Source organism: Coturnix japonica, chromosome 3 (genome assembly GCF_054131305.1).
Source record: "Coturnix japonica strain WE chromosome 3, WE-NBRP24, whole genome shotgun sequence".
NCBI classification, from domain to species: domain Eukaryota; kingdom Metazoa; phylum Chordata; class Aves; order Galliformes; family Phasianidae; genus Coturnix; species Coturnix japonica.
In genome coordinates this window covers 96,651,210-96,658,653 of record NC_140665.1, presented here as the reverse complement: position 1 = coordinate 96,658,653, position 7,444 = coordinate 96,651,210, and the positions used below count along the sequence as shown (strand labels likewise).

At 37.8% G+C, this 7,444-nt stretch overlaps 1 long non-coding RNA gene across 1 annotated transcript; it reads right to left on the bottom strand.

Moving 5' to 3' along the window:
* Window positions 1-759: 759 nt before the first annotated feature.
* Window positions 760-5,250, bottom strand: LOC146761593 (uncharacterized). The gene is made up of 3 exons (XR_014944302.1): window positions 5,030-5,250; window positions 2,427-2,478; window positions 760-1,415 (listed from the first exon to the last, which is right to left on the bottom strand). It is a non-coding gene; the product is annotated as an uncharacterized LOC146761593 (long non-coding RNA).
* Window positions 5,251-7,444: the final 2,194 nt, after the last annotated feature.

Sequence of the window (7,444 nt, the reverse complement as noted above, 5' to 3'; positions counted from 1 at the left end):
CAAGGTTGCTTAGAGCCCCATGCAGCCTGACCTTGAATGTCTATAGGGATGGGGCATCCACCATAGCTCTGGGCAACCTGTTCCAGTGCCCCACCACCCTTATTGTTAAAAAGAAAAAAAAAAACAAAACAAAACAAAACATTTTGCTCATATCCAGTCTAAATCTTCCCTCTTTTAGTTTGAAACCATTTCCCCTTGTCCAATCACAACAGACCCCTTTCCTTCTTATAGCCCCCCTTTGGATACCAAAAGGCCACAATGAGGTCACCTCAGAGTCTTCTCTGGGCAGAACAGCCCCAGTTCTCAGCCTGTCCTTGTAGGAGAGGTGTTAAATCCCTTATACCTTTATTCTGGCTCTCCTCTGGACACAGTGCAACAGGTTCATGTCTCTTCTGTACTGAGGAATCCATACGTGGACATGTACTTTAGGTGAGGTCTTATCAACACAAAGTGCTGGCCACAATTCTTTTGATGCAGCTCAGAATGTGATTGGCTTTCTGAGATGCAAGGACATGTTGCTGGCTCAAATCTATTTACAAGTACCCCCAAATCCTTTTCAGCAGGGCTGTGCTCTGTCTTTTTGTCCCCCAGCTTGTATTGACAGTGGGTGCTGCGACGACCCAGGCTCAAGACCTTGCACTTGAATTTGTTAAACCTCATGAGGTTCCCCTGGACCCACTTCTTGAGCCTGTCTAGGTCTCTCTGGATGGCATCCTGTTCCTTGGGTATGTTGACCACACCACAATCACACCACACAGCTTGGTGTTATCTGCAAACTTTACTTGATCACAGTGTCAGTGCTATTGATGAGGATATTAAGAGCACTGGTCCCAGTAGTGACCCCTGAGGGACACCATTAGTCATTGATCCTGATTTAGACATTAAAACATTGACCACTACTCCCTGGGCACAAACTTGCAACCAGTTTCTCATCCATCAAATCCAAATCTTACCAATTTGGAAAGAAAGATACTGTGAGGAACCATATCAAAATCCTTGTTGAAGTCCATATAGATGACATCAGTGTCTCTTGTCCATTGTTGCAGTTACAACATCACATGCAATTACACCATCAAAGATTTCCTAGGCAGGTTGCAGGATCACTGTCCCTGGAGATTATTCAAGCCAGCTGGGCATGACCCCAAGCAGTCTGATCTAACTTTAAAGTCAGCTCTGCTCTGAGATGTGTTTGGAGCAGATGGCCACCTGAGATCCCTACCCAACCTAGTTCACACTATGATTCTGTGATCTAACCAATAAAGGGAATCAACCATTCTGTGTTCAACCTCCTGCCACTGGCTTTCTTGCATACATTTTGGCTGCTAGAGTTTTCTTACAGACAGAAATCAAGATGGAAGAAGTTAAGGGGTTCTATCTATTTATAACTGTCAAAAAATCATTTTTGTCCAGAGAACCTGTGAAAAACAAACAATAAAATATCAATTAAAAACTTAACCATACAGACAATACAGAAACTTCTAAAAACATGAAATAAATGTAGACGATGGCACAAATTTACAAAATATTTGGCCTAAGTTCACATCAAATTAAAATAAATCTTATATTTGCGTGCTCTAAATATGAAAGATGCAGCTTTCAGAAACACTCTTCAGCTGTTTTGCTGACTTCAAATGCCTGTAATGGCTGTGTGTTCTGGAATAATGTGGAATATGTTTCCTTTTGAGAATAAAAGGACAAAGTTTGGTCTTGAAAATACCTTCTCACCTTAAATTGCAGTGTGGTATTACCAATAGCATAGTCATTCAGGTTAGTTCTTTTTAATTAAAATATTCAGCGTAACATTTACAGTGTATCTTTACTAAAATCCCAATTGCTTCAGGCATTGTTTATTCTTAACTGCTGATGGAGATGATTAATAACTGCTTGTTGCTGGATTTGCTTCTATAAAATGAGATGATTTCCTTTGCAGTGTTTCCTGTAGCAATCCACTGCCTGATCACAGAATCATAGAATCACTGAGGTTGGAAAAGACCTTCAAGATCATCTAGTCCAACCTACCAGCAATATTTTGCCACTAAACCGTGTCCCTTAGTATGACATCTAAACATCTCTTGAGCAACTCAAAGTACAAGAATACTTCAGAGATCCCTTGGTGGTATGGAACCAAGGTTCTGTTACTCGTATTTATGTATTTTCTTCCCACCTGGGGATAAAAGAAATGAACCATGCACTGAAGCTGTCTGCATAATGATAGAGTACTGGTAGTGGGGCAGATGCATAACTGAAGTTAAGTTAGGCCATATCGTAATCTTACACAGCAGCCCATGTTTGCTTTGGAAGTTGGGGGTAGACAAGATGATCTCTGGAGGTCCCTTCCAGCCCCTACAATTCTGTGATTCAGTGATTCTGTAAGCCATGAAAGAGAACCTTTTCTTTAAAAGCAGAAGGATTTCATTACCAATTACCTATAGTATATTATGGTCCTGGGGTTGATAAGTTGGTATCACAGTGACATCTCTGAAAACAGGAAAATGGACATAATAATCATGAGATACATATACATTTCTACTGTTAGCAGGTAACTCTGAGACCATTATCTGGGAGTGAAACAAAAGTCAGTTGTTTTTCTTTACAGTCTTAGTCAAGAGTGTGTATATTAAAAGAGCTGCCTATGAGTATATACTTGCTCATTTGCTGTCTCACTCTCTTGACTAAATTTATTGTTCCTTCTCTGCTTGTTTGTTTGTTTTTATCTTCATAGTCTAATCATCAGTGGTGAAAAAAGTGACAGAAGTATTTATTTTATGATCTCTAGTTAATTATAGAAAAATGATAAGATGCTTCAGATTCAGCTCCATTGAAGAGACTGCAAAACTATCTCCTTGTATTTCCAGTCTACTTAAGTAGCTCGTGTAGGATGGATTCTGTAGATGCCAGTACTGTAGTTGGTTCTTAGCCAAAACCAACTTTTGACAAGCACTCTTATGAATTTTACAAACTGCAAAACCTGTGCAGTGTTTGTACAGGGAGCAGTAGCCTTATCAACAGTGCTGACTCTACCACTGTTTATCAGTATTGTGCATGTAGGTTAAAACTGGTGTCAGTAAGTGAATGAACTCAAGCCTGAAACCAGTGTCCGCCTGTACCTCCTGTTTATCCCAGTCCTTATCAGAGAAGTTATAAAGAAGCTGTTTTTTCTGAACCCATTCGGATTATAAAGAAGCAACAAAAAATGCCAAGCTTTTATAACTAGGATCCCAGATATCTGAACTTTGCTCATAACATATCTCTGTTGGCTACAACCTTTGGACAGTATAATAAATATGTTTGCTGCGTGGCAATGAGCTCATAGACTTAGTAGCAGAAAAACAAAAAAATAAGTTGAAGTTAGTCATGTAAAACCACTCTTAAGCACAGAAGGAACTGCTGCTTTACAGCTTGCGTATACTCTAATTGATATGAATAACAAAATTACCTCCATAGAGGAAAACAGTCTTCGTCTTTCAGTACTGTTAATTAATCAGCTTTATAGCACTGCTTCAATTTTACTCAGACATTATAAGCATTTTAACTAGGATAACAATTTAATGCATTAGTACCAGTGACAAAAGTGGAGTTGTATAAATGAGTGACTTAAGTGGAAGACATTAGGAGCATTTTTGCGTCACAAGATAATAAAATCCTTTTGGAAAGCTGGCTCTATTATTTTATTTTCACTGGTTTAAATCTATTTCAGAATAGAAAAAAAAAAAAAAAAATCAAAATATTATTTCCTTTAGCAAAGCAATCCAGGGGTGAATTTCAGAAATACTCATATATTATTAATTCCCAGTATTCAACCAACCCAGTTATTTTTGACATGTGTATGTATAGGGGAATAGCATGGAGCACCATGCACAGAATTGTGTTGAGTATGAATTTTGTCCATTTGCTCTCAAAGGGCATGGTAAAAACTAAGACCTTTGGGCATTTAAAATGCAGTCCAGTTGGGATTTTAGGTAACTAAGTTCACCAGAGTGTTTCATATAAATCTTATTTTGGCACCTGAGATTTCATGGGTGTTCAATGTTTTAGTGAAAACTTACTTTGGTGCTGAAAACGTTGTATGTTCCTTGAAGTATCAGCACCTTGGTTTCTCAGTGACCGTCTGCTGTAAGGCTGTTTATGATTTACAAACAAGGCATGTCTATGTCAGCTCCTTTGGGAGGTCAGTTCAATCAGTGCTCTCTCAGCACCTCTAACACACATGGACAGCATTTATTTCATCACAAAGTACAGCAGTCACAGGCAGTTTCATCCAAAAGTACAGCTGGAGTAAGCATCAGACTTTTGTATAGTAGTCTGGAGAGTTAAACCAATTGTCCAGGAAATGGTAGTCAGGGTTTCCAGACTGCTCTGTCCAGGCATGTTCTAACTGACTTTGCTCAGCTTTCAGGTGACTAACCCTTAGCTGACAAACAAAAATGCAATGAGAACCTCTCTTACTAGATAATTCAGACAGTCAATATGAAGAACCTACTATTTTTGCATTTAATCAGATATTTTACCTGTGGACATAGCCCTGTGTTTCATGCTTATACATGCAAAAAAGTCCTGAGCAAAGGCTTCTTACAAAGGTAACTAGCAGGCATTGACTTTATCTTTTTGGTTTCTAGGGAGATTGTAGCAAGAGTGATAGCATACTGATTTCTTGAATTAAACTCTGCTTTAAATGATCCTTAATCTTACATGTTCTTTAACAAAAGAGATGCTATATAGCTTGTGCTTTCCAAAATGCACAAAATAAAATCAAAGAAATGAAGAAAAAAAAAAAAAAAAAAAAAAAAAGCAGTAATCAAATCTCCGAACAGAGTCAAGGAAGCAGAGAAACAGCTGAACTGTCCTGGTGACAGCTAACAGTGTTTCAGGGTTAAGAAATGATCCAGGACACACCTTCAAGCTATTACTAAGAGATAAGAAGAGCTACAAGGCACGCCTTTAAGCTGTCATTCTAGATGTCTCTATTATGAGAGACAGTCAATGAGAATAGGGCAGGTAGGTACTCGTAATGCCCAACAAAGTGCCTTACCTAGCTACTGTGTCTCCAATTGTTGGTGATCAGTGCAGAAAGTTCATCCAAAGCACTGAATCCCTTCAGGTGATCTGAAGATGCAACCCCATTAATTTTTCAGTTTCAGTCCACCATGTGTCCCTAATGTGGAACTCCCCTCACTCTGCTTTGATTCACATTGTGAAGCTGTCTTGATGTGCACAAGCTGGATTCATTTCAAATGGACTGAAAGCAAAGATACACCTTAAACTCTTTAATCCCAGCTTATATTCAGTTTGTGGGACCAGGTTAAACATAATGTCAAGAGAAAAAAGAAAAGAAATTTAGTTGAAACTTACGCGTGAAATGCGTGAGCCAGATGTACTTCTGTAATCAAAGTACCCTGTAGCTTGTGAAAATGGAGTTTAAATAATCTCAAACACACAGATCTTTGAACTATACTTGTTGTCTGAAAAGGATAAAATATGCAGCTTTGAGCAGCAGTAGATGTGAAGATAGATCGTAAAGACCAAATGTTCTTTACATTTTGGAAGTCTTTAACCAGTTGGAAAACCAAAATTTTATTAAAATTAAAAGTATCTGATCTCAACTTCCAATTCAGATAGAAGCTCAGTTTACTCTGGTTCAGTGTATTGTGAAATAATTAAAGAAGTTATTTCTTGTCAGCTAAGCTGATGAATTTGTGAGCATATGTAAGTTGTACTCTAAGGAAATGGGAACTTAACCTGATGTTAGATTTCATTTGTTGCAAGCTAAGAGTGAGCACATGGAGAACTACCTCAGTAACTTGGCTGTGTGACTAAACCATCTTTCTGTTCCAAGTGAATAAGCGTTCAACCATGAGAAAAAAAACTATAGCTGCTTACCTTGCATATTACATCTTTTCTTCGAATTAATGGGGATTGATATGTTTCATAATTCACTACAGAGCAGTGGGAATAGTTCATGGTTTAAATTATACTGAGCTGCAAAACCCAACGTTTTGAACTGTGATATTTAGCAATTCATGTAATTTAACAAACAGTAATCCTTACACTTTGAAGATGAATATTATGACATTTACTTGCATTCAGAGAAAGAAATGGTTAATGGTGAGGACAGCAAAACAATCATTGTAGAAACAGTGGCCACCAAATAAATGTTTAACTAAAATAAATTTGCCCTAGATTTCTTTGGCAGAATAACCAGGGCACTGAAATGTACACAGAGGTCTTCCCTGCACTTTTTAGTCTCTTTTTTATTTTTCTTTTGAAAATAATAGATTAAAATTAAAGAAAAAGAGCTCAATTCTCTGAACATTTTGTTTCTTGTTAGAATTTGTTCATGAGGAATTGTTCTCAGATCTGTGAAAAGTTTACTACTAAAATTCTTGTCTTTTTTAAAGACTTAAGAACTCACAAAATATGTGATGAATTTTGGTCTCAAAGATCCAAGTTCAGTGTTTTTCTTTAATAGTACATCTTTATCTATGAATACTTGGAACTTCCACATACTGTTGGAAGGAGCATAAGTGCAAACACGCTACTGGGAAGGTCCATGGCAGCATGGTACAAGACTGCTTTTAGAAAGAGTGATGTTGTAGAGCTATAAAACCAGTAGATCCTGAATGTAACTCTGGAACAAAACTTTTATATTTTACTAACCTTTACCTGTGTCTGCCTATTCTGTGCGTCATTTGAGAGTTTCAGTTCTGTGGTTCTATGCACCAGTCCAATTTAGAGATCTATGTCTGTGCTGACAATATAAAGCTAGATCAAATCTTTTTCTTTTTCATACTTTAGCTTAACCTTTTCCCTTAGCAATTTTCTGCCCAAAGATGTTGTGGAGTCTCCTTCTCAGGAGATACTCAGAGCCCGCCCAGATGCTTTCCTGTGCAACCTACCGTAGGGAACTTGCTTTAGCAGGGCATTGGATTAGAGGATCTCCGGAGATCCTTTCCAGCCACTGTGATTCTGTGACTCTATATTGAAGGCTTGAGGAACTGAAAGATTTTCAAAGAGCTGCTATGTGTCTCTGTGAAGAAAAATAAAACCAAAAAACTTAAACAAAAAACCTCAAAAGGATGAAATCCTGGTACTTTTGTAGTAAATGGCAAAACTCCCTCTGACTTCAATGAGGATAGGACTTCTTCCAAAATGCACGCAATTTTCTCAAGTCAAAATGTAAGCACACTGACTTATTAATAAATTCACAATAATGCAGGAAGCCAAAGGCAGTATAAATACTCAAACAGAGCGTGTTTCAGCTTAAATGCCAATAGCAGACTTACTTTTGGAGTCTGTGGAGGATCCACATGCCACAGCTAGGATTTCTCACTTTCAGACATCTGGGCTCACAGATTGCTATTCAAAAGGAAATAATTAATAAAGAAAAAATGGCAGAGTGGTGCAATACATTTAATAACCCAGGACTATTACATATAACCTAAAGCGA